Source organism: Symphalangus syndactylus, chromosome 18, assembly GCF_028878055.3.
Source record: "Symphalangus syndactylus isolate Jambi chromosome 18, NHGRI_mSymSyn1-v2.1_pri, whole genome shotgun sequence".
NCBI classification, from domain to species: Eukaryota; Metazoa; Chordata; class Mammalia; order Primates; family Hylobatidae; genus Symphalangus; species Symphalangus syndactylus.
Window position 1 is genome coordinate 88,715,113 of NC_072440.2, and position 27,089 is coordinate 88,742,201.

General features: G+C 52.2%; 1 protein-coding gene across 1 annotated transcript in view; it reads right to left on the bottom strand.

The window, feature by feature from the left end:
* The window catches only part of KLHL29 (kelch like family member 29), a 324,605-nt gene that overhangs the window by 152,284 nt on the left and 145,232 nt on the right, over positions 1-27,089 (bottom strand). The window lies entirely within an intron of this gene.

Below are 27,089 nucleotides of genomic sequence, written 5' to 3' on the forward strand. Positions count from 1 at the left end.
CTATAGCCTATGACCCACCCAGTTCAGGCACCAATTCTTCTAGAACCCTGAACTTACTTTTCCCCTTGTGGGTCAGGTGAGAGACTCTCATCCAGTCCCCTGAGCAAATGGTGCCTGCCCTCCCTGCAGCCTGCCGCACACCTTCCCCCAGCTGTTCCACAGGTACCTAAACGCCCAAAGTTGCTAAATTAGCGCAACGTTCCTTCGCCCAAACACCCATCCTCAGGAATTCCCTCTCTCAGAGAAAGCCGCCTCTATCTCCTCATCTCCATTCCCCTGTTCGACCCCAGTTGAGGGTGAAGGGACCTCACTGCGAATAAGTTATCCCTTGAGGTTCGAGTACTAGAAAGTGATAAAGAGTCCGGGATCCCCAGCCTTCAGATCCTAGCTAAAAGCACAACTCAAGTCGCAAAGGGTGTTAGCCTCCAGGAGTTGAGTTCCCTTTCATAATCACAGCCCTATGATTTGATCTCGGGCGGCATCAGAGACCTCGTGTACCCTGGCCTCTGTTAACCAGACCATCTCCCACACGGCTCGCCTGAGCCTCTGAGCATAAGGCCCTTCCATGTTGTCATGGAGATGTGGACACACCATGATATTTGGAAGGGCTTCTGAATCACCGAAGATTGCATTTTGCTCAGTATTACCATGATTTGCCTGGTTCCCTGCCCATCCAGGGCCCGGTGTTACCCTCGGTCAAGAACGCTGTAAAGACGCAGGGGAGGCTGTCGGTCTCAGAGGCCACGGAGAGGCAGAGACAGAGGGGAGAGGGCATGGCAGTGCCAGGGCACAAGTGGTGGTGGGTTAGGGTAGGGGTCTGCATCACACCCACAGCCCTGGGCATGGCTCAGGCACAGCTTGGTTGCCTTTGGCCTTTTCCATTCTCCAACTGTTTTCCAGTCTGGGGGTGAGCCCCCACAGGTCCGGGTTCCCAGCTCCTTTTCCTATCCTGCCAGTCCAGCTCAGCCCTGGGGAGGCACCCTGGAATTGTTGGCCAGTGGACGGACGGGCCACTTTATTTTAAAAATATCTATCTATAAAGCCTGTTCCTACTGCAGACTTTGCACATCCAGACCTAGTTGTCAACTTCTAGTGCCATGCAGCCAGGGCCTGTGCCCAACCCGAGCAGCCGCCTACCCATGTTCTACTTGCATGCTGGCCTGTGCCCTGGTGGCCATCGTCCCCTCTGCCAGGCACACCGGGCAGACCTGAAGCCACCCTGCAGCCCGGGTAAAGCCTGCAGCCCTGCCTGAAACAGAGCTGACCATAGCTTCTTCAGCTGGATGTGGTGTCACTGTTTATTTCACCATTATGCTTTCTGGCTTACACCATGACACAAAAATTCTTTTTAAAAAGTCTATCCAGGCTGGGTGCGGTGGCTCACGCCTGTTAATTCCAGCATTTTGGGAGGCCAAGGCGGGCGGATCACATGGGCAACAGATCGAGACCATCCTGCCCAACATGGTGAAACCCCCTCTCTACTAAAAACACAAAAATTAGCCGGGCGTGGCGGCACGCACCTGTAGTCCCGGCTACTCGGGAGGCTGAGGCAGAAGAATCGCTTGAACCTGGGAGGCAGAGGGTGCAGTGAGCTGAGATCGCGCTATTGCACTCCAGCCTGTCAACAGAGCAAGACTCCGTCTCAAAAAAAAAAAAAAAAAAAAAAAAAAAAAGCCTATCCAATATTACATGGTTAAAAAATAAAAATCAATTCCCTTTTGATCTCCCCACATAAACTTTTTCGGCTGAGCTTCTTGATGGCATTGTCTAAACTTAGCCCAGTTTCCTCGTCCTGTTCACTCTGTGACCTGCTCCGCTGTGGCCTTCGCCCTGGCCGCTCCATGGGAACTGTTCTCATTGAAGTCATGGGTGACCTGCTCGCTAAATCCAAGGGGACATTTATGCCGCTGTCCTCAACTTCCCTCACATGCGACGTGGCTGATTTTCCTTGCCTTCCGGAGCCCTCCTCTGCAGTTTCTGTGATGCCAGCCCTCTCCCAGCCCTCCGCCTCCCTCTCGGCTGCTCCTTCTCAGTCTCCTTGGCGGGCTCCTCTTCCTCAGCTCATTCTTTAAAAGCTGGGGCTCCTCGGGGTTCCACGTCTCCTCCTCCTCTTCTCCCTGGATGATCTCATCCCTCCATCCCTTCTTTCCGGATAACTCCCAAGGCTACCTTTGCAGCTCTCCTCTCTCTTAAGCACCACCCCCACCTCCCTGCAGCCTGCCGCACACCTTCCCCCAGCTGTTCCACAGGTACCTAAACGCCCAAAGTTGCTAAATTAGCGCAACGTTCCTTCGCCCAAACACCCCTCCTCAGGAATTCCCTCTCTCAGAGAAAGCCGCCTCTATCTCCTCATCTCCATTCCCCTGTTCGACCTCCAGGTCTTAGATTCCTCTGCCTCAGTTGCTGTCAAATCTACCCCCTTCTCCATCTGCAGCCACGACCTTCCGTCACTGTCTCCCAGTGTCTCCTTATTTCAGCTCGCCTGCCTGCCAACCTGCCCCCAGTCTTGCCCTTCTCAGCCATTCTCTACCCAACTGCCCACAGGAGTTTTGCAAAGGGCAAATCTGATCATGATACTTTACTTTCCTGCTTTAAATCCTGTCCATCAATATAAGGTTCCAACTCTTCGTGGTGGCCCAGAAGAGGATCTGGGCAGGCTCCCTTTTCTAGTATCCCCTGTCATTCATCCCGTCCCACCCCAGAGGCCATGGCCCATCATTCCAAATGCCTTATGGTTTCTGAAGCCTCATGTCCCCTTTCAGCTCAGGGTCCAAGTCCACGCCGCTCTTTTGCCAGGAATGGCTTCCAACCCTCCCCTGGCTATAGCCTATGACCCACCCAGTTCAGGCACCAATTCTTCTAGAACCCTGAACTTACTTTTCCCCTTGTGGATCAGGTGAGAGACTCTCATCCAGTCCCCTGAGCAAATGGTGCCTGCCCTCCCTGCAGCCACAGCTGCTGTCTATCTGCTACCTTGAGAACAGGGTCTGGGTCCTCATTCTCTGTGTGACCCCAGCAACTTGAACAGTGCCTGGCAAAGAAGGGTGTTCAGTACCTGTGTGCTGAATGATCAATAAACTAATGCTTGTTTTTTCTTAATTGCTGAGCACTTCCAGAGAGGACAAACACATTTGTGTGAAGAGAAAATCTCAGACACAGAAAGAAACGTTGAGTCTCCTGACCGGAAGTTCCATGTAGGTGCTGGAGTAAGAAAACATCCTACCTTAGCCTGGGCACAGGGGCTCACGCCTGTAATCCCAGCACTTTGGGAGGCCAAGGTGGGAGGATCACTTGAGGCCAGGAGTTCAAGACCAGCCTGGCCTACATGGTGAAACCCCATTTCTACCAAAAAAATACGAAAATTAGCCGGGCATGGTGGCGTGCATCTGTAGTCCCAGCTACTCAGGAAGCTGAGGCATGAGAATCGCTTGAACCCGGGAGGTGGAGGTTGCAGTAAGCCAAGATCGTGCCACTGCACGCCAGCCTGGGTGACAGAGTGAGACAAAAAAAAAAAAGAAAAAAAAAAAGAGAGAAAATGTCTCGCAGTCCTACTAAATCAGACCTTGAGCCTCGAAGGACAGGCCTGAATGGAGAATATCTGCACGTCGAGGTCAGCTGGGGCTCATAGCGTAGATGCCTCTCCCAAGGTTCACCTGCCAACAAGGGGCTCGTGATCATCACTGCCTCAGGGACACTGCATCCCTAGGGTTGGATCCTAATGTGGCAGAGAGGATGTTATGTATTCACCACAGTATGTCCTCTTTCTGGGCACAAGGAGGAACTCTCCCAGCTGCCACTGCAGTTAAGTTGGGCTCCTGTGTCTGGAGTCTGGCAGATAGGATGGGTGGGGAGGTGATGGAGACTGCTTCCAGACCTGGCCCTTTACAAACATCTATGACCCTCAGTTCCCTTCGCTCGTCATGGCAACCTTGGAGGCCACATGTTCCAGATGGTGCCACCATCTGATGGAAGAGCGTTTCCCTACGCACACTGGATGTTGCATACTGGGGGCGTGAATCTTTGTTGTGATAAGGCACTGAAATTGGTAGTCTATGTGTTACCTAAGCACAGCCTAGCCTGGCCTGACTCATGTGATAAATCAGCCCCTACCTTCCTATAAAACAACACAACCTCACCTATCGCCAAAGAAGCCATCTCCTTCCAGCTTGGGAGGGTGGAGGTGAGGAGGGTATGCACTGAGGGCGGCCAGCAACCCTGCCCCTCTGAGACATGCCTAGATGTGCCTGGGATCAGGTCAATGGGGTCTTCTAGGCCCCAGTAAAACCTCTCCACTCTCTGCCTTGGGGACCACCTGCTGGGCCACACCATGCCTGCACCTTACAGTCCTGGTGCACGAAAGCGAAGCCCAGGCCCCAGCACCCCGCACCTCCCACCGCTCCCGTCCCCTACCCTGATGCTCAGCTCCTCAAGTCTCCTTAAAATGTCAGGCAGGAGATGGAGACTCGGGACCTGGAGCCCGAAATCTAGTTTCAGCCTCATTACTTGTACCCAAAACAAAGGTCAAGAATTTGCATGCCAGCCTTTCGGTGAGACTCCATTCCTCAATTTAATTTCCCCTTTCTTTTTTTTTGAGACGGAGTCTCGCTCTTTCACCCAGGCTGGAGTGCAGTGGCACAATCTCGGCTCACTGCAGGCTCCGCCCCCCGGGGTTCACGCCATTCTCCTGCCTCAGCCTCCCACGTAGCTGGGACTACAGGCGCCCGCCACCATGCCCGGCTAACTTTTTGTATTTTTAGTAGAGACGGCGTTTCACCATGTTAGCCAGGATGGTCTTGATCTCCTGACCTCGTGATCCGCCCACCTCGGCCTCCCAAAGTGCCGGGATTACAGGCATGAGCCACCGCGCCCAGTCTTAATTTCCCCTTTCAAACGTCATGAAAGAAAGGTGTTGCACGGTTTACCCTGAGTGAGACGGCAGAGTGCCAGCACCAGAGGTGGCAACTTAAGTATTTTCTGCTGGGCACTGAGCCAGTGTGTCACAAGATCCCATGGGCATACATGTGTGCCCAGAGCGGTGTTGAGGGAGCCATCAGGAAATGCTAGTTGTGGCAGAAGGAGGCCTGGAATGGACGAGGTACCTTAGACGAGACTGGTCAAGCAATTACTGACAAAACACATCACAAAGCTTCCTTGTCAAGGTGAGCCCCCTTTCCTGGCAGGCTGCCCGTGAACTGGCAGAGCCTGGCACAGGGCCCTTCACCAAGGGGGGCGGAGCAGGCTGAGCAGCAGCCATTCCTTTGTATGGAGGGGACCATTTACAAAGACACTAGGACTCGAACCTGGGTGGGGTTAGTGCTTTGCTAGCACCTGTTTAAATTACATGCACATGTGAAGAAAACGCTCTAGAAGCTAGAAAATCTTGTATTCACGGGTGGAAATAGGCCACGCTGAGGTGCAGGGTAGAGACAGTTTGGTGCTAGTCGTGGGTGAAATGTGAAAGGCCTCACAGGTATTTTATGTGCCAACTTGGCTCTGGCCTTTGGGATCTTGCAGGCAGCAAAGCCAATGCTGGCAAGGAGGTGGGAGGGGAGGAGGGCAGAACCCTGAAGTCTCTCTTTTTTTTTTTTTTTTTTTTTTTTGAGATGGAGTCTTGCTCTGTCACCCAGGCTGGAGTGCAGTGGTGCGATCTCAGCTCACCGCAACCTCCATCTCCCAGGTTCAAGCGATTCTCCTGCCTCAGCCTCCTGCGTATTACAGGATTACCGGCACCCACCACCCACACCCGCTAATTTTTTTTTTTGGTAGAAATGGGGTTTCGCCATTTTGGCCAGGTTGGTCTCAAACTCCTGGCCTCAAGTGATCCACCCACTTTGGCCTCTCAAAGCGCTGGGATTACAGGTGTGAGCCACCACACCTGGCCTCCTGAAGTCTCCCCTGTGCACAGAGCCTGCCAGTCAACACCACGCCTGCACCTCCACGAGGGGGGTCATCTTCATAGCAGTCTGGGACACACATCAGGCTTCGGCTTCCCAGCTCTGAGCCCAGATTCAGAGAGTCTGGAGCCTGGACCCTGCACACACAGCTTAGGAAGCCAGCTCAGGCTGTCAGGCTCCCCGTTCCCTTCTCTGTGATGCACCTCCCCACCTCCAGGGAGCAGAGAGGGGAAGTGGAAGACCTCCTTACAGAACTGGAGCAAATGTGAAGAACGGAGGGTACACGTCACTGGGAGCTCCTGACGGGCAGAAGCACTTCTTGTAATGTTCAGTCATTGATCCTGCTGCAACCCAGGCCCTCCTTCAGAGCCATGTGCTGGCATCTCAATGCACACAGGTACACCCCAAACCTCAGGACAAGGTCCCCCAGCATCACCAAATGCAGCAATGCCACATCCACCAGCTCTGGGGAAAACCCTAATGGTCAAGTGCAACTGCCTCACAATTCGGATCATCCCTCAGAGGAGGTGGGGCAGAGGCCAGTGCTGGGGTGTGCCCGACAGCATCCCCAGCCCTGCCAGAAAGGTCTTTCCCTCTCATCACTTATCTCCAGGAGACGGTGAAGGGTGTATTCCTGCCACCTCCCTACTTCTGAGGGATGAGGCGTGGGCTCACCTGCTGACTCACCTGCTCACCAAAAAGTGTCCTCCACCTGACAGAGTCCTGACCTCACACCTCCACAGACGAACCTCCCCTTAGGCTGCCCGTTCCTCGGGAATGAATGGAAACTGGCCACTTCCTTTTCTGTTGGCACATGGGGCCAAATCTTCAGCATGGTCAGCATCATGGGGTGCCAGACCACCTGGGAAAGGCAGGAATGAGGGATGGGCCACCCTGTCCCCAGGGGCTCCTTCTGTTCCCTTACAGGAGGCAGGTGGGTCTTAACTAGGATCAAAATAAAGATGACAAAGTAGCCTCAGCCCCTGACTTTTGGCTCCATCCTAAGCCTTCTCCCACTGCCTGTCCCTAGAACCCTCATGTCCCAACAGGAACTGGGCAGGTTTACTGGGATGGGGAAAAAGACACAGTCAAATCCGAAGCAGTGTGTGTGGCCTGGTGTCTGCAAGCGTGCACAGCTCCTGAGGCCCTCTGTGCTAGGTCAGCCAGGATCCTGCAGGGTGGTCTCACTCAGGGACACTGGGAGACACAAGCTGAGGGTGGGGGAAGGTCATTCTCCATAAATACCCACGACACAGGGGACCTCGTGTCACTAGCCCCAGGGCCTGCCTTGATGGAAGAGCTTCTCCCTGCAGCTCAAGTGCCCCCATGTCCCAGGCCCAGGCTTGCAAAAGGCTTGGGCTACCCGGGGCTTGAGGATATTGCAGGAAAGAAATCCTGGTGCCCCAGGCCCAAACTGTGTCTCTAATTGCTCACCAGCTGGTGTGTTGGGGGGGTGTCGGACTCCTGGACACTTGCTGGAGATCGGATTGGCAGCCCTGCCACACAGACCCGCCTGGAAAACCCTCACCATGAATAATTCATGAGTAAATAATTAAGAGTCGCCGTGAGCCTCCGTGTGTTTGTATTTCCATGTGGGGCTGGAGCAGAGGGAACGGTGTCCAGGAGCCCTCAGCCCTGGGCCGGGAGAGTCCCTGCTCAGGAAAAGGATGCTCCGTGCACCTGAGCTCCTGGGCGGGATGGAGGCCGTCTGTGTCCAGTGACATCCTGTATTCTGGATGCTGGTGGCGGCCCACACATATTAACATGCACCATGTGTACACACTGTACACAGGATCACAGGTGGCTAATGACCCTTTCCTCGTTCCTATCATTAAGACATGCCGAAGGAGTGGGCGGCCGGCTGTGAGGGCCCCGAAGGCATGATTAATCCACAGGAAGGCAGGGGGCCCGCGGTGCCTCCAGATAGGGAAGCCGAGGTGGCTGGCTGAGGAATGAGCCTCGGCCCGGCCGGCCCCGATCGGAAAATGTATGATTGCCTCATTTGGGGGAGACGTGCTGCCAAGTCGATTGGAACAGTCTGTGCTTGTCTTTATTATTTTAGTTTCCCTCTCTGCATCTTTTAGCCTTTCTTCTGGAGCAAAATACTAAACAGCAGCCAGAACACCATCTTGGCAAATGCAACACAAAGGAACTCTCTGGGTGTTTCTGGAGAGGCGGCTTGGCCACGACTTGACGTGGATGTTAGCGGGAGGTGGGGATGCCCCTCAGAAATGCCTCCCTGCCTCCTGGGGCTGCTCCAGCCCCCAGTGACCCCCATCCCCACGTAGCCCCCACTAGCTCAGAAGTCTTGCTTCTGGCTGAAGCTAGGGGTGAGCCCCACACTGGCCTCCTCTGCTGGAAGCCCTCTTTGATGCGCCCTCTCTTCTCAGAGCCCATAGAAGCCAGACTCACCAGGCCTAGGACCCTAGTGACAGACTGGCATATTCCACTCCCTGTGTGAGTTCTGATCCCGTCCCTAAGGACAGGGCCACCTCTCCCCCTTCGTTTCCTCCATTGGAGCTGCCCGAGCACAGGGCTGGGCATCCGGGGCAGGGGGCTCAGGGAACATTTGGCAGACCAAAGGGACCCTCCCAGCACGGGGCACATGGCAGGGCCAGGACTAGGCTGAGGAGAGTGACAGGTGGGGCCAAAATGTATGGAGGCCCCCCCAGATCAAGTTCCATCTGCATTTATATTGCCCTGAAAGAGATGAGTCCTTTCATCTCATCATGATGAGCCCTAAATTACGCCTCACCATCTAGCCCTGGCCCTTCACACAGCCTCTGAGAGTTACATATTCCTCAGGGGGTGAGGTGTTCAGCACCTCCAAGTGGACATGAAATGTGGGGGTTGTGGGGGCCACATGTAAGTGCCAGCCTGGACCCAAGGCCTCACATTTAAATCCTCTGAGGCAGCAGAAACCCAGGAAACTCTGGAGTGCCCCAGGCTGACGCCAGCCTTCTCCTGTTCCACTCTAGGATGAGGAACCTAAGGTGTGGATTTATTTTTAGCTCCTTTTCTTAAAATATCAAGGCCCCAGGTGAACTGAAAGGTTCTCATTGTCACATTTCCACTCCCATCCCTGGCCCCCAGTCCTCACCAGCCACCTCGCCATCAGGCCCCACTCAGCCAGGGCCAGTGTGCAGACCTCCTAACCAGGTCCTGTTGCTTGGCAGCCAGAAGTTTCCAGCAACATCTGCTGCAGGGTCCAGGGTCTGAACCCAAATGAGCAGCCTCTACCAGACTTTCCAGGCTGGGGAAAGAGGGGAGGCGGGGATTCAACAAGTCCCATTAGAAACCAGAGCTGGCCGGGTGCGGTGGCTCACGCTTGTAATCCCAGCACTTTGGGAGGCCGAGGCGGGCGGATCACGAGGTCAGGAGATCAAGACCACGATGAAAGCCCGTCTCTACTAAAAAAAAAAATACAAAAAATTAGCCGGGCGTGGTGGCAGGCGCCTGTAGTCCCAGCTACTCGGAGAGGCTGAGGCAGGAGAATGGTGTGAACCCAGGAGGCGGAGCTTGCAGTAAGCCAAGATTGCGCCACTGCACTCCAGCCTGGGCGACAGAGTGAGACTCCGTCTCAAAAAAAAAAAAGAAACCAGAGCTGTGGCTGGGAGTGGTGGCTCACACCTGTAATCCCAGCACTTTGGGAGGCCAAGGCGGGTGGATCACTTGAGGTCAGGAGTTCGAGACCAGCCTGGCCAACATGGTGAAACCATGTCTCTATTAAAAATACAGAAATTGGCCGGGCGTGATGACGGGCTCCTGTAATCCCAGCTACTTGGGAGGTTGATGCAGGAGAATCGCTTGAACCTAGGAGGTGGAGGTTGCAGTGAGCCGAGATCATGCCATTGCACTCCAGCCTGGCAACATAGTGAGACACCATCTCAAAAAGAAAAGAAAAGAAACCAGAGCTATAGCTGTGACCTCTGACGTCTGCATCCACTCTGGGGATGACAGGTGGCATCAATCTCTGGAACCAAAGGCTTTAGGGCATTGTCTTTATTATTTAAAGAAGACAGGGAGCCTGCTTTCTCCAATGCCAGTGAAACCTGCACACGTTCCCAGGTCTCAGCCAGTCCAAAGCTTTGGGGGAAGCATGCCTGGCAGAGCTGAATCTTCCTCAGCAGCAGTGGGTGCAGCTGGTCTCAGGGGGAGTGGGAAGGGCCCTCACCCTAAACACCCCACAGTGGCCAGGACAGCAGCAGCAAGTCCTCATCCTTCACAAGGCTCTTCTTTTTTCTTTAACTGCTTTATTGAGGTGTGATTGATGTACAAAAAGCTGCAGATATTTAATGTGTATAACTTGATGTGTTTGGGAATATACCCATCCCCCAAACCATCAAACCATCATCACTATCAGTGCCACGAGCACAGCCAGCATGGCCAGAAGTTTCTTCTGCGCTCGCTCCTGCCTTGTTTTTCTTTTGTAGTGAGAGCACTTAAATGGGAGGTGCTGGTCTCAAGACACGAAGTTTCAGTTACACAAAGCCAAACAGGATTTGGAGAGCCCCTGTGACAACACAGGACCCGTGATTAACAGCGCTGTGTCTGTGCTGTGTGCCTCAGCCTTTGCTCAGAGGGGAGGTCTTCTGGGAGGTGCCCTAACCACACAAGGTTCTTTTAGAGCCACTACATCATTTGCCTCACAACATCCTGTTGGTGTAAGCAGTCCAGCACTGACCTTCACATTTTATAACCCAGGAAAAGCAAGAGGGTGAAGCCCAGGACTGGGCATAGTGGTCTACCTCCTCCCTACTCAAAGTGTGGTCCACAGGCCAGTAGCCACGGCATCGCCTGGGGACTTGCGAGAAATGCAGAGTCTTAGGCCTGGCCCCGGGACTACGGAGTCAGAATCTGCATTTTTAACAAGATGAGGGGTGGGGAATGGGACAAGATCCACTCACATACAAGTTAAAGTTTGAGACGCACCAGCCTAAGATCTGGCGAGTTACCAGGCCTGGATTCCGCCCTAGGACCCAGGCGTTCTGACTCCCTAGATGGCCCTGGGGGACAGATATATATCTGGAAAAAGCCATATTCCATAATGACAGGGCTTAATACATGATCTAAAAAGACAAATGTTCAAAATGCTTTTCTGGTGGTTAAGTTTCAGGAAAAATGCCACCGATTCCATTTCTGGGCACCATTTCTTGCACAAAAAGCAATCTCCCTGTCTTGGAAAGGCAGTACTAGTGCCCGTTTTAGATGAACAATATTAAAAGAACAAGCCTCCCATTTCTCTCCCTTCCCATGTGCACCTTTGCTTTGAGAAAATCTGGCTGTGGGTTTTGATGTAGTGATTTTTTTTCAAAAAAGCACACGATTCAGAGACTTTTCTCACGGGACTAATTGACTAGGCATTTGTGCTATTGCTCCTGGTGTAAATCATTAAAATGGTGATAATGAAAAATAAAAAAGATATTGGAAATGACAGTTGGCAACATAACATCAGCATAAACTGAGGGAAGAAGGGAGGCGTGTATAAATTAGGAACTTGTAAAAATCAGGATCGATGAGGGAGCTGTGGTGGCTACCGTTTGATTACTTAGAGGAGGATCAACCAGAGTTATCATTACGAATAACCAACGTGGCTCCTTCTAACTCCTCGTTCTTGTGGCTCCACAGAGGATGCAAACACTGAAAACTCCAGCCCTGTTTCCCTGTAGTCCTGCAAACACACGATCCCAGTCTTTTGAGCTGGATTTTGCTGTTACTTTCCTTCTCCAAGCAGGCTTCCCCCCTCCCAGGGCCGCCTCTCAGGCATGCCTGATTATTCTAGATCTTGCAGAATTGACGAATTCAATGAGCTCCCTCTTCACAGGAAATGGTGTTCATCAGTGGCCCAAGCTGATGAATGAACCCTACTCGGTGCCTGGAGCCAGACCCAGTGGCAAGAGTTGCAAAGAAGAAAGACTGATGCCTTCTCTCTATTTGGCTGCCAAAAATGCTTTTGCAATTTGCTTCCTTCTAGACAAGAGTCTATTGAAAAGTCTATTTGGAAACATTAGGGAACGGCTGTCACATGGCCGGCAGATCACACTGCCTGTGACAGGATATTATCTTCCTCGGGAGAGACTCGACCACTCTTTTATTTCACCGAGTAACTAGCATCTGGGTTGGCGGCTGCAGAATTGCTCCGAGGGCCGGGGACATTAAAATCCCTGTCCGGAGTGAATGCAAAACCAACAGCCACTTCAGTGAGCAGGATTTGTGGAACGAACCTTCACCAGCTAATTAAGCACCAGTGCCCACCTTTCTGGTCTCCATCTCTAGTGGGACCTGGGGGGCCTCCTCCTTGTCCGAATTCCCCCCCAGGAAACCATGATGTAGCCCACTTCCTGTTCTGGGGCTCCACTCCATGAGTCAGGCCTTCGTGCCCCCCTTTCCCTCTCAAGCAATTCCCCAGGCATGCCCTTGGGTTAATGCACGGTCTGCCCTTTTCTCATCAAATCATGTCAAGTTCACTGCCCACCTCCTTCCCCGTTACACCCAGCTCAGTGCAAGATACTGAGAAGAAATAAGAACAGGGCACGGCTCCTGCCTTCAGGGAGGGAGGGCTGCTCAGGAGGGCACAGCCATAAAACGGAAAAGCACCCTGGGGGGCAGGGGAGGGACCATGCTGGGCTGGAGCAGGCAGGGTAGGCCAGGGTAGCCCCAGAACCCCAGGGTGGCCCAGCTCCCTGGGGCTCCATTCATTTCCCATTCATCAGAAAGGAGACTGCTTCTTAGTTAGGACAATGTCTAATTAAGATGGGAGGCGAAAGGCAGCATGGCCAAGGATGGCAGTCCCAGCTCTGCCCGCCATGCAAGCAGCCTGCTGGCTCACCCCCAGAGCCCCCGCTGGCTGGCCTATAGCCCATCTCTCCCCCACAGAGGGGACCTCTGGGGCCTTGACTTTGGCTTTGGGAACTAAAGGTCCACACTGCCCACTGGAGCTTCCTCCAGGATCAGCAGTGACCCCCAAGGAGGGAGCGTTTTTGGTTGCTTGGGAGAGACTTTTGTCCTCTGTTCCTGGCCACTGAGCCCTGTTTTGCCCACTCCACTGCTGACCTCAGTACCAGGCTGTCTCCAACCGCACAGCCTTCTTTGTTTTCAAGTTGGGAGCTGCTACCCTATCTTGATGTACTTGCTTCAGATTTTCATTGTCTTTATTCTATGTTGTTTTTAATTTAATTTAATTAAAAAAAAAAAAAAAAGAAGCCCAGACCAGAGGGCAGCCTGTTGCGAGGTTGTGTGTTTTATCACCACCCAAGCATGCAAACGAGGCAGCCTCTGTTGACAAGTTCACATCTCCAGTGCAGAGCTGGCTGTTTGAACAGCTTGTGTGCAGTAATTGAAACATAGATTTTGTTGCCTTTCTGTTTATTTTTAGATTAACCAAGCAGGAATACTTTGCTTCCAGGCTGCCACTTCCGCCCCCGCTGGGCAGCCTGGGACTGCTGGCCCCTTGCATACTGGCGGCGGGGAGCACCACACCCCGCTGGGGTCCTCCCCTCCCGATGTGTCCTTTGCCTGACTCTGAGCAAGGGTGACCTTCCCTGTGACCTCCAGGGCCCAAGGCAGGGAAGCTGATGAATGCAGTGCTCGGAGGCTGTTCCCTAACTCCCAGGTCTCTGAAGACATCCCCCTACCCACCTTGTTGGACTCTCCCCCAGCAGCTTGGGGAGGCAGGTGGGGCACGGATCAGTGACCCCCTTTGACAATGGTGGTAACTGAGTCTCAGAGCCTTAGGACAGAGATGAATTAGAATCCAGACCTTCCACTCCCAGGGCAGGGGGGCTGCAACAAAGGAGGGCCCACATAGCTCCCAGAAGACTCCATCAGGGTCACTTTTTTATTTTAGTCGCTTAAAAAAAATGATGGTTGCATCAGCCTGGATAGGTAGGTGACGCTATGATGCTAAACAGTCCCCAAAACCTCAATGGCTTCAGCGAGGTACGCTTTTCACTCATGCCACGCGCTCACTGCTGGTCGGCTGGGGGCCCTGTGCCAGGTCATCCACTCTCTAGGACCCCGGCTGTCAGACTGGCCACTGTGGCAAAAGGAGAGATGGGTTGGCGCGTCGCACACTGGCTCTCAAGGTTTTCACTTGGAAAGCATGTGTCCTTTCTGCTCTGGTGTCATTGGCCAAAGCAAGCCATGTGGTCACGATCTAACTCTAAGTGGGTGGGGACATGCAACTCTATCATGTGCCCAGAAAGAGAAATGGTTTTGGGGAAAAGACAGTAAGGGAAGAGGGTGTGTGCATGTGTGTGTCTGTGTGTCTGTGTGCCTGTGTGTGTGCCTGTGTGTGTGTGCCTGTGTGTGTGTCTGTGTGTGTGCTCGTGTCTGTGTCTGTGTGTCTGTGTGTATGTGTTTGTGTGTGTGTGCCTGTGTGTGTGTCTGTGTGTGTGCTCGTGTCTGTGTCTGTGTGTGTGTGTGTGTGCCTGTGTGTGTGTGTGTTCACAGGGTCCCCAAGCTGGGCTGCATTCTCCTCTGAACCCTGCAGTACTCCTGAATTCATCTTAGCAAAATTCCTTTGGCATTCTATGATTTTTCTCTTTAACCCCATGAGGCTGGCAGCTCCTTGAAGACAGAGCCTGCCTGCTCCTTATCTCAGGGCTCCCCAGGGCCCTGCCCTTGGCTTGACATAGTCCAGGGGTTCCACTGATGTCTGCTGAGTTGAACTTTCCCAGGAGAGGGCGTGTGAGTGAGAAGGATGTGGCCACGCACACAAGCCTCAGACCACTCTCTTCTCCCAGTGGCATAGCGCCACCTCTGTATTGCTGGAGGCCTTACTCTGTGCCTTCACCTCCTCCTGGAAGCCTTCCTGGACCACCTAGACTGCAGAGATTGCTGCTCCTGGCCTTCTCCAGCACTGCTGTCTTCTCATTACAGAGCCTGTGAAATGATGGCCATGTAACTGGTTTCTAAGGCTGAACTCAGCAGGATGTAAGCAGCAAACAAGTATCTTTTCCTCCCGCTACTTCTTTTCAGACTCACTCTGTTAGGCCCAAATAGCATTTGGGGTTTTTCTCAGGGGAGGCAGGAGGGGTGCTCACTTTTGGGCACGATGTCTATTGGTAGAAATACTACTGCTGCTGTCACAACTATTGCTACTGCTACTACTTCTGCTACGGAAAGCGAACACATCCTGAGCACTTACTGTGTGCTGGCTACCATACAAAGGGCTGTGCACGCATCAGTTCTTTTAATCCGTAGGTACTTTAATTGAACTGAGGCAGGGAGGGGTTTAAGTAACGTAAAGGTTTAAGTGACCTGTGGGGCCACATAGCTAGTAAATGGCTGGGTCAATCCTAAACATGATCACATCCTTGGCTTCTCCAAAGCCCAGTCCAACCTTTCATCAGAACTCTTACCATATCTGGTCCACAGCCTCTCTCCTCTGCCCCAGCTCTGGCCGGACCCAGGCTGGGAATCGGGTAATGAGAATGGCAGTGTTGCCCTTCTCTGGTTTTGCCTCCTCCTCACTAACTGCTACTTCAGCCTCCCCAGAGTGGCCAGGGAGTGGGGCTGGGAGCACAAGGGCAAGGTGTGAGCAGTGATGTAAACGGACAGAGACAGCCTCTGTGTGCAGAGACCCAGTGCTGGCTCTCCTTCCTCTGCGGCACTGTGGTGGGTTCTCTGTGGGAGCTCCACGAGGGTCTGTGCTCTGCTGGAAATGCTCCCTCAGGCGGTTCTGATGGTTCACACCCCGGCAGGCTGTCCTCCTGGGCAGGGTCTTCCAAGACGGCTCCAGTCTGGCTCCCTGTGCAGTGTCCACTCTGGACTCACAACCATGACTCTCCCTTGATGACCAACTCTGGTCCTGCTGCCACCAGCACAACCCTCGCTCTCCACTGCACGTTCCAGATATCCCCGGGAGCCTTTTGCATCTGGACACTTCCTGGTGAGATTCAGGCACAGCCTTGGTGTCCCCCAAATTCCAAGGAACACAGATCACATGGTTCTAAGTGCTTGGGGTACCCCGGTCTTGGGGTAGCAGCAGCTCCCACAGAGTACTGGTTGAGGGGCTGGTAGACTGGGGAGCTCCTCCCTGGGAGGGGGAGAGAAGCCTCAGCTTCCCTCCTAGGCCAGCTCTCTTCTAGGGTCGCTGCTCCCTGTAGTCAGCCCAGAGCTTTTCTCATGGGAGTACAGACTGGCCCTGGAGCTGTCTAGCTCCTCTTTCTAATGGGGGGGGGGTACCGGATACCTTTCATGCACAGCCTGGGGCCTCACCTGAGACCCCAAAACAACAGGAATAGCTTTATTTCACATCTTGATATAAATGATTCACTCCTCCTCCAGCTCAGCTCTTGCCTCCTCCACGAAGTCTTCCTGATGATTCTAGGTCACTCTGCTGCCTCAACCCTTGGCCTCAATCTTTTCTAGCCCTCATTCTGCAGGGTCCCCTGTATCCGATGACATACTAAGCTCTGAAAACACACTGCATTGGCCACCCCTGCCAGTTGCCTGGGTGGAAGCCCTACTCACACCCATCAGTCACATTCTCTGCCCACAGTCATGTGTGTGGCTGCACAGAGCCCAGCCTCAGGCAAGGGAGTGGGCACCCTAAGGACAATTGGAATGATGGGGTCAGGGCCCCCGAGAGGGTCTGGAGAGCTGTCTGCAGGCCAGATCTCAGCTGCAGCAGGCGCTGGGAGAGGGAGGGAAACACCATCTGCTCTTGGCTCAGCCCAGCCCGGTCTGTAGGCACAGGCAGTCCATTTACAGAGGGCTGGCCCTGCAGCGGCACACAGAGCAGGGCTGACACCCACTGCCTGGGGCTCAACAAAGGGGGCTGCAGAAGACTGGCCTTGGATGAGGTGGGAGGAAGGGAGTCCGGAGAAATCTGTGGTCCGCACCTGAGACTGGGGGGACTCTGGTGTCAGATGCCAGCCTGGCACCATCAGGATGGCCTTCAGGGGCTAGAATAAAAGGAGCTCAGTATTTTTCACGCCTGAGAAGAGGACTGGGCTGGCACCCACTCCCTGGCTACAAAGGAAGTCACTCGTCCCCAGGAGCAGCATAGCCGGGGCCTAATCACCCCATACTCCAGGGCCTCCTGCCTAGAGGAAGTGCCTGGCAAATTTCACTATGAAATCAGAGACGGAGATGCCAGCACCCCCTTCTGCTTACCACGAGGTGGTGCCTGCATCCCTCTCCACACCCCTGAGCTCTGCGGGTGTCAGCCTCCTGGCCTGGGGACACTCCAGCCGGATGATGCTGAGCCTTCCTTACCCAGCTGCAAACAGGGAGCAGAAAGCGGAGGCAGGGAGCATTTACGGAGCACCGACAGCATGCCTGCCACTCTGCAAGTCACTTAAACTGTGTGTGTCATAGCACTGCCTCCACTTTATAGAAGGGGAAACTGAGGCTCAGTGATGAGGTGGCTTGCTCAAGGCCACTTGGGGGAAGTGGTGGTGCTTGGAAGGAAGCTCTTGTGCCTGACTTTGAAGCCAGTGCTCTTCTTTCTCTATCTTTTCCCAGACCCATGACCAGCCCTGGCCTGCACACCGTTCGTCTCTCACTCACAATGCTTCTTATACATTCAGCCCCCTCAGTTGGCAGCTGTGTTTCCTCCTAACACCAACCACTTCTTCCCACGTCCACCCTGGCCTGGGCCTCTGTCATCTCTCAGCTGGATTTCTGCCACAGCCTCCTAAACACGTCTCCTTCCCTCCTTCCTCACCCTCGTTCAGAGTATTCTCCACCCAGCAGCCAGAGTGATCCCGTTAAAACACAAGCCAGATCATCTCTCCCAAGTCCCTGCAATGGCTCCCATCCTACCCTAAGAAAAAGCCAAAGGCCTTCTAAGACCCATGAGGCCCTGGTGCCCACTCCCCTCTCTTGTTCGATCTCCCCCCGCCCCTCTGTTCCAACGTGCTGGCCTCCTTGCAGTGGCTCCATCACTTTAGGCCCCATTCTACCTCAGGACCTTTGCACGGACTGCTCCCTGTGCCTGGCCCATCCTCCCCACTATCCACACAGCCAGGGTTCTTATTGCCTTCCAGCCTCTTCTCAAATGTTACCTTCTCAGTAAGGCCTTCTCTGCCCATCCTACTGTAAAATGGCAACTTCTCTCTCTGCTTTTTTTCCCGCTCACTCTCATTGCCTTCTCTTGGCCTAGATAGTTTACTTGCTTAGATTTCCGTGTATCCCCTCTCTGGCATGTGAGTTCCTTAAGGGCAGTGCTTCCAAACACAGACTCATTTAATCTACATAAAAATTCTGTGAGGCAGCTGTTCTGACGGCTATCTCCATCTTCCAGATGAGGAAACTGAGGCACAGAACGCTCAAGCAATTGGCCCAAAGTCTCCCAGCTAGAAAGTGGCAGAAGAGGATTCACGCCCAGGCAGCGCAGCCCCCGAGACCTGCTCTCAGGCACCACAGTCTCCACCTGCCAGCTTTGTTCAATGCTGTATCTTGGCTCAGGCAGTACCCGGCCTCTTGTAGGGCTCCGTAAATAATGAATGAATGAAGCACACTGCAATCCCACATCACCGTGGTTCTCATGCCCGTCTTCCCTCCCCACAGACGGGCAAGATCCTGGACTCAGGTCTGTTCTTCCCTCCTTCCCTGCCCCACCCACCAGACTGCCCCTATCTGATGGGGGCAGCATCAGTCAGGGTATGTCAAAGAAATGAATTATTCCCCTGGGTCTTAAAGCGGTTGCTTTTGCCAGTGGCCATGGAGAAGGGGCAGTTCAGGCCAGTTGCACAAAATGTCTCCCACTCTCCCTGTCCAGCAAGCCCCAACCCAGAGCCCTGGAAAGTCCACCTGGTGGATGTGGGAGATGACATCACCGGCCCCGGGTGGGCAGGCTTGCCAGGTTCCTCCAGCCCCAAGCATCCTATTCATAATGCACCAGCATCTGGAGCGGTGGAGGGAGCAGCCAGCTCTCCCCCAGGAGCGTACACATCCACGACGCAATTCCTCCGAGGAAAATTACTCAGGCAGCCATTTATTAAAACACAACTGCTCCCGAGGAGGCCTTTCGGCAGTGGAAATACCAAATAGCTTTGAAGCTCCAGCCGTCCCAGAAACCGATGAAGCAGGCTCCTAGGCACTATCTGACTTTTAATCTGCTTGTTCTTTCCCCCATCTGGAAGGTCTAATGAAATGTTACACTGCAAGGAAACACGGAAATCAGTAACTTCAGAGGGCAGGGACATAGATTTCATTTCTTGCCTTGGTCTGCTATTTGCATAAACCTCAAGGGAATATCCGGGAGAAGAAACAAGAAAAATAACAATATCTCCCTGCCTACTGGGGGTCAGGCACTATGCTTGAAGAATGACGACATTTTGCATTTAACCCTCCCGCACATCCCGGGGAGGGACTTTTCATCACCATCTCTGTGGCAGAGGTCGCCGGCGCTGCCCGTGTCTGTGCCCTCCTCTCTCTTGGGGATCACAGCTGGACAAAACTCTCCAGCTCCCCTTTGATTCTAGCTGAAGCCATGTAATGAGTTCTTGCCGACATGTGCAGAATGTGTGTGCGAGTGACTCGGTTCCCTCTAGACCATGTGGTTAGAGCAGAGATGTCTTCTTCATCTTTCTTTCCCTGTCCATTGCGGAGGAGGATGACGCGCAGATGGCAGGGACACACTGCACACGGAGCCTTGGTTCTTCTCGGGCTCCTGGAGCAGAGCTGCTTCTCACTGACCCATCCCACACGGTGACTTGAGAAAGAAGCTACATGATTAAGCCACTACAGTTTGGGGTGGTTTGTTCCAATAGTTAGCCTGCCCCAATTAATGCAATCTTAATTTCCCAGGGGAGGAAGCAGAAGCTCAGACAGTTGGAAGTGACTTGCCCAAGGTCACAAAGAGCCTGGATCCAATGCAGCATGAGCTGCCTGAGTGGTGACTAGACCTGGTTCCTTCCCCAGGTGTCCCCAGGGAAAGGCCCAGGTGGCTGCTATGAGACCATCTTCCAGGTTCAACTCCCCAGGGCTGAGCAACTTGTAGTTGGTCCAGGTGAGGCTCTCTGAGGGTTCAGGCAGAAGCCTGCCCCTCCTCTGCAAGAACCATCTCTTTCTGGCCTCCACCCTGGGGAGAGAATGCAGGAAGGACAGTGGCTGGATGCTGGCTCCCTGGAGACTGTCTCCTTCCAAATGCCTGACAAGCCCCGAGGATGGCACATGCTTTGCAGAAAAGGTCAACTCCAGAAAGCAGGAGACTCAGCAATTCCCCAAATAGCCAAACCCTGAACGCAGGCTGTCCCCATCTGGGCACACATGCCCCACGGAAACAGAACAAGAGATAGAGGGAGAGAACCAGAGACACCAAGGTGGGAGAGCTTCCCCAGCAGACCTGGTTATAGCCAATTGGTGAACCCCTGTGCAGATGGAGCCCTCTCATCTGCAGAAGCCTCCCTAGGCATCCAATTTTCCAGGCAGGTGGGTCTACTGGGACTAAAGTAAGTCCTCTAAATGCCTAACTCATTTTTGTTCCTTAATAAATACATGTACAGAAAAAGATGCAATTGAAGAGAGGAAGGGAACAATATTAACCGGAGAAGAAATATAATTGCTAAATTCTGAGCGGCTATTTTAGACAAGAGATCAAAGGGTTAGAAATTAAAATAAAACAAAAGAAAACACTGCCACCACCCTGGTTGCCTGACTCAGCCCTTTAGACTTCTTAATGCCATTTCCCAAGGCCATCAGTATGACGACAATGACTTAACAACAGGCAGCACACAGCCTAACCCCTCCCAGGAGAGCTAATTACTTCCCAGGATTAATTCTTCAGTTTTCTAGACAGTTTGAGCAGCCGCAGCACTATGGCCATTGCCAGAAACAAGAGCTTCTGGATGGAGGACACACCTACTGTTTCCCAGGATCTGGACCTGGGGCCTCAATCCACAAATCATCTCACACAAGAAGGCACCAGCCCTGCTGCTGTCCACTGGGAGCACCAGTTTTATGGTTCTTTTCTTTTTTTTTTTTTTTTTGGCTTGGGCTTTTTTAAAAGCTTTTTAAAAAATCCTGTTTTCGATTGCGAGGGACTTGAGAAAGAACGGTGAACGCACTGTGTCCGAGACCAGGAATCTGGGAAAGTTTGCTGCCTCTGACACCTAGATGAGATCAACCTGCGTTGCTGGTTAGCTCGTGTCTTACCTTCCAGCTACAACAGAGATGCACAGAGCTGCTGTCGACTTTCAGCCCACCAGCCAGCCCTGGCCAGGCACTCAGCACTGTGCTGGGGCTGTGAGTGCTGGCAGAGATGGGTTTGGCTGAGGACTGCCCTCAAGGAACCCATGGTCTGTCAGGGCTGAACTAATCCTCAAGGAGATCTGAGAGCATAAGACAGGCAGAGGCTTCTGATGAGCATGGAAGGAAGCCCCTTGAATTCTAGAGCCCGGTTCTCTCCTCTGGCCTTCTTCATAGCTAGGCATATAACTGCCCATCTTCTGTCCATCTACTTATCCATCCATCCATCTACCCATGCATCCGCCCATGCATCCATCCATTCACGTCTCCCTCCGTTAACACACCAAATCTTTGTTGAACATCTGTTCAGATACTTTGTCAGGCATCCAGATTCCTGTCAAGTGAAGAAAGTGAGAAAGGTTCCAAACAGAATTCAGTTGTGAAATCTGCATTTTGTCTGAGCCATTCCCTACTTTATCTGATAGTAGGATCTTTCTCTCCCACAGGGAGCCCATTAGCTATGGCTGGGTGTTGTGCCCTACCCCTGGGGTAAGCACGTGACCAGGCCAGGCAAATCAAGGTGTTCTATCCCCCTGGCCATAAGGATTGAATCAGGGTCCATGACCCAAACAGACCCAAATCCCATAGATATGATAGACGAACTCCAAAATCAAAGGTCTCTCTTCCTTCAGGATCATGCCCAGAAAAGACGTAAGCAGGGCCTGCTCCTGGCCGTGTTGTCTGGTCATGGGGAGGCGACGGTCTGTAGGACACAGGATGAAGCTGGCCACAGAGGGCAGTGGAGGAGGGATGGGTGAGGTCCAATAGTACAATAGTACGTGAGTGACTGAATCTGGCTGTGCTGAAGCCTGAGTTGCGTCTCTACATTACAAGAGTTAACACATTTTCTTTTGTGCTTCAGTTAGTTTGAGTTGGGCTCCCATCTACTGCAACCAAAAGAGTTCTATGTTCCAGTGTACCCTCAGAGAAGTACCAAGTTCTGTGCTACTGAAGATGAGGTTTGGGAGGTAAGGATGTGTCTTTGTGACTCTTTGGGAAAGAGGGAGGATTTGGAGAGAAGAAGAGGAAAGAAAGATGCTCAAGAGGAAAGGACAATGTGAACCAGCACTAGCCAGTACGATTTTCTGCAGTGGTGGAAACGCTTCTATGATCTGTGCTGTCCAATATGGGAGCTAGAAGCCCCCTGGGGCTGTTGGCACTTGACAATTGGCCAGTATGACCGAGGAACTGAACTTTACATTTTATTTAATTGCAATTGATATAAATACTGGCTAGTGGCTACTGTATTGGACAGTGCAGGTGTGGACCACGACCCTGGGGGAGGAAGTGTGAGGGAAAGTGAGCACTTCTCAGGGGCTGGGCAGGCACCAGGGGGCGGGATTGCAGGACGGGAGCCTGGACACAGAAGATCCTGGGGGACTCGAAGGCAAATGGCCCAGGCAAGGACTGAGGAGGGTCTAACATGGGGCAGGGGAAACAACTAGGATCCAGAAACGAGGAAGTTCCAAAGTGGGAAGACGCCAGAGTCAACTCACAGAGCTGGCGGGCGGCACGCCTGTTCCCTGAAATGAGGATTACAGAGGAGGATGGAGCTCTGAGGTGGAATGACGGGATGAAGGTTGCGGCACGCCTGTTCCCTGAAATGAGGATTACAGAGGAGGATGGAGCTCTGAGGTGGAATGACGGGATGAAGGTTGCGGCACGCCTGTTCCCTGAAATGAGGATTACAGAGGAGGATGGAGCTCTGAGGTGGAATGACGGGATGAAGGTTGCGGCACGCCTGTTCCCTGAAATGAGGAATACAGAGGAGGATGGAGCTCTGAGGTGGAATGACGGGATGAAGCTTGCGGCACGCCTGTTCCCTGAAATGAGGAATACAGAGGAGGATGGAGCTCTGAGGTGGAATGACGGGATGAAGCTTGCGGCACGCCTGTTCCCTGAAATGAGGATTACAGAGGAGGATGGAGCTCTGAGGTGGAATGATGGCATGAAGGTTGCTTAACAGAAGTTGGAGCCTAAAGAAACAAGCTTTGGGAGTCACTGGAGTTTAGGGGATAATCGCTGAGACTGTGGAAAGGGAAAAGTATACCTAAGCTAAACTATGGAGACTGCCATGAAGTGGCTGGAAAAAGAGAATGAGGAAATACAATGTATGAAGGAGTCAGAAGGAGGTAGGATAATGGCCAGGTGCAGAGTGGCTCATGTCTACAATCCTAGCACTTTGGGAGACTGAGGAAGAAGGGTCACTTGAGCCCAGGAGTTCAAGACCAGCCTGGGCAACATAGTGAGACTCCATCTCTTAAAAAAAATACAAAAATCAGCTGGTGTGATGGTGCGCACCTGTAGTCCCAGCAACTCAGACGGCTGGGGCAGGAGGATGGCTTGAGCCTGGGAGGCGGAGGTTGCAGTGAGCCAAGATCACATCACTGCACTCCAGCCTGGGTGACAAAGCGAGACCCTGTCTCAAAAAAAGAAAAAAAAAAAGGAGGTAGGATAAGGATAGCAAAGCATCATCAGTCTGCTAGGATTATTATTGTCTCATTTTTCTTATATACAGACATACTTTTGAGATAACGGAAATCGATTCCTTTCAACATCCAATCTTAAACAAGAACAAAACATTTTAGCCGTTTAAAAGATAAAATATTCTGCAGTACACTGCATACTTCCCAATATGCTGAACAGAATTGAACGTAACAGAGACACCTAGGGCTGTGAACCACTGCAATCCCCAGGACTCAGGGATCCAGTGTCCCTACACTCATCAGCCCCAGGCGGCTGCTGTGCTTTCTAAGCGTGGATGTAAAATTTTAGAGTTTGGCAGTTGCTTCACCTCTGATTAGCTTCTAGCAAAATTTTCTTGCTGGTACGATCTTTCCCAGCCCTTCTCCTCATCCTTGCCAGATCAGGAGTTTGCAGAATTTGCTCTGAATTTGGAATGCATGTAATCAATCTTATAGTCAATTTGTATTTTTTAAAGAACAATTCTGAATTAAAGCCAGAGGGATTGATGATGAAGAAAGAACAAGATTTTGTGTGCACACATTTGGTGATGCCTATTTGTTTTGTCAGTCACTCAGAGATGCCTTCTGTTCTTTCTCTCAATCTAGGCTCCAAATCTCTAGGAAAGGTTTCCAGATCAGTGACAACTGGTGGAACAAGCAAAGGCCCTGACAATCTTGCCACTCAGAACCTCTTATTCTGAAATAGATCAATGGCACAAATTGTTACACTGTCACAAATGTGCAGCCCAGACAGCTAACAGAGTGACATATTCCACAGTGTGTCCCTCCCCACAACCAAAGATCATTCTCACATTCACCCCCACAAAGCCACAGGCACACTCTTCTTAGTGTTTGGAATGGATGTTTCAGTCACGATTTTAGCTTCCTGTATGGCAGAGAGAGGCTGGAATCTGGGTAGCAAGAAGCTGACAAAGGATGACAGATAATCTCCTTGTTGAGGGTCTAGGCCAAAAGCTTTTAGACATCTTGATAAAGATAAAACAGAACAAGAATGGAGCCAAACAGATAGGAGGGAGAATTAGGAATTCCAGCTTTGCACCCATGCCATCTGGCTTCCTTGAAAGTGAAACTGACGTCAGGCATCTTTGTTTCTCAAAGTGTGGTCCTTAGGTCCAGCATCACTTGAGAGCTTTTAGAAATGCAGAATCCATTGAGAAGGGCTGCCTTACTTGGTTCATAATTCTATTTCTGTGGCCAAAGGAATCCTGGACTACAAGTCAAGAGAAACTCGAGATCCATCCTAGTTCTGCTACTTATTGGTGGTGTGAATTTGAGTAAGTCCTTGCTCCTTCTGGTCTGTTTTCCCAAATACTAACTGGGGTCCAGCCAAACGGGCTCAGTGATCCACCCTCGTTCTAATTCTCAAAGTGAGATCTGTAGGTACCCTCAGTGCTTCTGGAGCAACTTTGCTTTACAGACCAGAGCCTCCTTTTTCCTCACACATAAATTATCATGGGGTTTTGAAAGTATTTCCTACTGTCATGAAGGCTGTGGCATGAATCCTGCCACCCTTTGGACACATTCCAAAGCCTCTAACAGCCCAAAGTGTCAAACCAGGATCCAATGAGCTCCTTGAGAACCCAGCCTTCCATCCCTAAGTAGACTTGGTGGTGCCAGCTGCCCTGAGCCCTGCCTCTCCAGTTTCCCCCCCGACATGCAGCTTCTTGCAGGTGGCCAAGCTCCAGATGCCCCAAATCTCAGCAAAGAGTGATGAACCAACCCTTCCCAAATACCCAGATGGGGCCTCCTACTTCCTTTAGTCCCTGCAGTTCTGTGCTCCAAATTCTGCCAACAGATGAATCCTAGTATCTTGTATGGTTATAACAACTCTGCATTCTAAACACTAATGCAGCTGACATAATATTGGGCATGAGTGGTTACACAGGATGCCTCCTCCCGATCAGCTGGAGAAGCGTGTGCATGCCTGTGTGTGTGTGTGTGTGTGTACGTGTGTGTATGTGTAGTTGTCCACGTTTCTGCCCACCGCAGGAATCGACAGCTCAAACTCAACTAGAAGTTACTCGTCCTTCCTAAAGGACTTTAAATGCCCTTCCCTTAACTGTAGTATGATGGAGAAGGCAAAAGGGGGAAGCAGACCCCTCCCGCTGAGGCAACAGTGTTCAGAGGGAAGCCAGGGGCACAGAAGCGGCAGCACTGCCCATGAAGGGTGGTGGCAGCGGCACCCACCAACTGAATTAGCCAACAGAGCCCGAGGGCAACCAGAGACTGAAAGGGAACTCAGGACAAATGCAAATTCAGAGACAGAAAGTCAGACTGCAAGAAAGTGGCATCCAGGGGCAAGGTGGAGTGGGACCAGAGCAGCATGTGCACCTCAAGTTTCTGCCAAGAACAGGGACGTAATGAATGAAATGGGGATGCCAGCAGGTCCAGAACAGCCCTTTCCACCACACCTGAAGGAGAGAGAGCGAGAGAGGGAGAGAGAGAGAGAGTGTGTGTGTGTGTGTGTGTGTGTGTGTGTGTGTGTGTGTGTGAGATCTGTCTTTCGCTATTTCATCAGGTAGGAAGGGAACCAGAAGTTTGTCTCAGAATGTCACTCTCTTTCCTTTACTATAGGCGTGGTACCTACTTATCTACATCAACCAGAACATAAACAGTACAGAGCTTCTTTTCACAGCACAGGCTCAGGCCCTTCCAGTAGATTCTCTCTTTGTCCTCCTAACGGCCTGATGGCAGCAAACCTTCACGGAGAGAGATCAGGACTCAAGAATCCAGCATTATTTTGTAAACGAAAAGGTTGGCAGCCCCCTTCACAGGCTGCTGTGCTGAGCTCTCTCTCCTCTGAGCATGGGAAGGGTTGCCTGTGAGTTTGATGGGCCAGACCTTCTGCCATTCGAAGAACAAATCAAAAATGGTCCCTGAGGCAAAACGGGGAGAGTCAGCCTCCTTTAAACTCTCCATAACATGCCTGCTCAGGCCGGTACCAGCCCCCTGCTGGGACAAGTACCCGGGAATCACTCTGAATTACAGGCTAGGAGCCAACCCGCTCTGACAGCCAAGCTGCTGTCCACACAGCGTACTCTAATTTCCACAGCGTGGAGCCCCTTGGGTCTTGAGGATGGGGTCACCCCAATCATGATGCTGGGAGTTGCTGGGGCAATAAAGTAAAATTCACGTCTCCATCATCAGGTTTAGGCTACACGTTGCCCAAGAGAGTCAGATGGGAAAATCAAGTTAAACCAGTGGCGCGATATGTGGTCACCCACCTTTGTCTTGACAAAAGGACCTGGCATTTAGGAAGGATACCTGTCACTCTGAAAGGGCCTGGCAGTCAGAGAGGGCTTCTGTTTCCCACACTTTGATTCTCAGACCAGAAACCACAGCCTCCGCTAAGCAGTACCCTGAATGATAAAATGTAAAATGTTGAAATTTAAGGGGGCCAGAAGGCTGCCTTAGGCCTTGGATTCTTTTGTCGCTCTTTTATTTATTTTATTGTAGTCAAATATACAAAACCCAAAACTGACCATTTCAGCCATTTTACATGTACACT